Genomic DNA, 3,438 nt, shown 5'->3' with positions numbered 1-3,438 from the left:
AAAATTAAAATAATAATAAATAATTCCGTCGCAGACATAAAATAATATTATTTTTCCAGCGTGTTAAGAGGTGTACAGCTGGACAGTAAAAAATGTCTGCGACGGAAATTCCGTCGCAGGAAAAATATTATTTTAATGCAACGACGGAATTTCCGTCGCAGAATTTATTATTATTTTAATATAGCGACGGAAATTCCGTCGCAGACGTTCCCGCCATGTCAGAAAATTTGGCGGTCTGGGAAAATAGGCTGCAACGGAAAATCCATCGCAAGTCCGTCGCACAGTATGAGTTCCGTCGCAGGTTTAAATTTGCTACGGATTAGTACTCCGTCGCAATGTGTCCGTCGCATCGAAACGTTTTTTTTTGTAGTGCGCCAATGGTACACGGTATTGAGAAGCTTCCCGGATCTTTGAGTTTTGGAGGTGAACTTCCTTGAAGGATTGCACTACTCACCTTAGTGAAGGCGATAGTCTCAAGCTTCCGGATCGACTTCTTCTTTGTGAGGATGTCTTTCATGTATTTTGCATAGGCCGGCACTCGATTGATTAATTCCGTGAAAGGAATTGAGACTTCCAAATTCTTCACAATTTCCATAAATTTTCCAAGTTGGTCATCAAATTTGGGCTTGGCTTGACGACTTGGAAAAGGAAGTCTAATCACAATGGGCTCCTTCTCCTTGACCTTGTCTTCATTTTTTTTGAAATTTCTTCTTTTGATGGTTCCCCATCCTCGGAGTTTTGCACAATTTCTTCTTTGTCACTAGCTTCCACAACTTCATCCTCAACTTGCTTCTTCGGTGCTTTATACCTTGTATTACTCCTCAAGTGAATGACACTAACCGTTTCATGTCTTGGGGGATTACTTTGAGGTGGTAATTTCCCCTTTTGTCTTTGTGAGCTTGAAGATGCTAGTTGAGTCAATTGGGTTTCCAACATTTTGGTGTGAGCTAGGATGTTGTTGATGGTGATTTCCTTTGCTTGACTATCTTTTTGCATTTGAGTGAAAAACTCTTGTTGATTCTTTTGCATTTGGAGGACCGCTTTTTGAACATCAAAACCTTGGTCATTTTGTTGATTGTATGGAGTTTGATTTTGGTAACCTTGGTTTTGGTTGTAAAAGGGTCTTTCATTTTGGTTTCTCATGGGAGGTGGGGTGTATGTTGGTTGAGGGTTTTGAACATTTTGGCTTTTGTATGAGAGATTTGGATGGAATTTGGTGTTTTCATTGTAATAGTTTGAATAAGGGGTACCACTCTTGTATGCTTGGAACGCATTCACTTGTTCACTTGTTCCCCTACATTCATTTTGGTCATGTCCCAAAGTTCCACAATTCTCACATATCCCACTTTGGATTGATGAAGATGCCGTCATAGCATTAACATGATGCTTTGGTGATTTTGAGGTTTCTTCAAGTCTAGCCATAGCTTTTTCAAACTTTAAATTGATGGTATCAATGTGAGCACTAAGTTGAGCACCCAATTGAGTAATGGAGTCCACTTCATGCTTTCCTCCTCTAGTAACCTTGCGAGGTCTACTATATTGTGAGTTATGGACCGCCATTTCCTCAATTTTGTTCCAAGTTTGATTGTCATCAACTTCGGTGAACATTCCATTTGATCCCATGTTGAGAATGTTCCTTGAATCTTCATAAAGACCGTCCCAAAATTGTTGTACCAAGAACCACTCGCTAAGTCCATGGTGAGGACATGAGCGACAAATTCCCTTGAATCGCTCCCAAGCTTCATACAAAGATTCTTCATCCCTTTGCTTAAAGCCCGTAATTTGAGCTCTTAGCATGTTAGTCTTTTCCGGTGGATAGAACTTTTTGTAGAAAGCTAGAGCCAACTTTTTCCAAGAATCAATTCCGAGAGTAGCCTTATCAAGGCCTTTCAACCATTGTTTCGCGGTGCCAATTAGAGAAAAAGGAAATAAGACCCATCGAATTTGGTCTTGAGTTACACCGGTTTGAGAAATCGCATCACAATAGTCATAAAAAGTCTCCATATGAGAATGAGGGTCTTCACTAGGCATCCTCCCAAATTGGCTTCTTTCAACAAATAGGATAAATGCGGATTTGGCAATAAAATTTCCGGTTAGATGTTGTGGTGTGGGAGTACCATTGGGTAGGTTCTCCTCGGTGGGTACGGAATGTGATGAAAACTTAGGCATTGTGGGTTGATTTTGTGTTGGATTTTGTGTTGGGTTCTCCTCACCTTCTCTTGCAAAAGGGTTGATGAACTCAATAGTATTTGGTTGAATATCTACAACCTCACCAATACCTCTCAAAGTTCTCCTAGCAAGTCTTCTATTGGTTGTCAAAGTTCTTTCAATTTCGTGATCAAAGGGTTACAAGTCACCTTGTGACCTTCTAGACATGCAAAATATCAAACAACTCGAAAACAATTAGAATAAACCTTGAGGAGTTTTACTTCCCCAAGGCAAAGAAAGACACAACTAATAACAATATAAGAAAATCTAAATCAAGTTAACACCGTCCCCGGCAACGGCGCCATTTTTGGTCGGTGTATGGGTTTAATTTTTCAGTACTTGTCGTTAGGAGTACCTAGACCAAAACACAATTTATAACTTCACAAACAACTCTACAATTAGTAAAGAGTCAAGTAAAGGTCGGATCCCAAGGGACGGGAATTGAGATGAGATTTCTATTGCAACTAGTGGTGCCTTAAGGGGTGTCACAATTGGGGTTTGAAGTAGAAGATCACTAAACTAAATAGCAATGAAAGTAAACAAGCAAGATGAATTAAAAGGGATGTAAACAATTGATAAAAGGCACTAGGGTGTTGTTGGATTAAGTGTCCCCGACAATAATGCGATCACAATTGTCGATCATATTGATCACATATTTAAATCTCATACCAAGAATACGAAAGGGATGATACATTACATATATAGTCAACTGGTCCACACATATCGGTAATGATTGGTTGGCTAGAGTTTGACATTACTGTCGTGCGACGGTGGTGATCAGTTGATCCCTTGAGGTCACACCTAAAGGACGATTCCCTTAATTGAAAAAGGTTAATTAATTGTATGTCGATACAGAATAACTAATTCCTTAAAATTGAACAAATTATCATCATAAGAGAGAAAATGACATCTTATTATAATGTGATTAAATAAGATTTTATTTAGTAATTTAAGAAGTTATATTACTAAAATTAATCGGTGTTTGCGAAACACCCGAGATGAGAATGATAAGTTAGTTATAATTACAAGATGTTGTGAATTATACTAACTAGTAATTAAATGACCATTTTTATGAGAAAGTAATTTTGAATTACTAGTCAATTTATTAAATGTGATTTATTTAATTTGTAAATGATATTTAATTTGTTAAATATGCATTTTAAAATTAAAACATGACATAAGACATGTCACATGTCACATGACATACAATTGTACAATTGACAAAAATAA

At 37.7% G+C, this 3,438-nt stretch overlaps 1 non-coding gene across 1 annotated transcript; it reads left to right on the top strand.

Moving 5' to 3' along the window:
- The first annotated feature begins 1,690 nt into the window (after positions 1-1,690).
- Positions 1,691-1,797, top strand: LOC141624027 (small nucleolar RNA R71). The gene has a single exon (XR_012533839.1). It is a non-coding gene; the product is annotated as a small nucleolar RNA R71 (small nucleolar RNA).
- The last annotated feature ends 1,641 nt before the right edge of the window (positions 1,798-3,438 follow it).

This window comes from Silene latifolia, chromosome X (assembly GCF_048544455.1).
Source record: "Silene latifolia isolate original U9 population chromosome X, ASM4854445v1, whole genome shotgun sequence".
In the NCBI taxonomy this organism is placed as follows: Eukaryota; Viridiplantae; Streptophyta; class Magnoliopsida; order Caryophyllales; family Caryophyllaceae; genus Silene; species Silene latifolia.
This window is presented reverse-complemented; position numbering and strand designations above follow the sequence as displayed.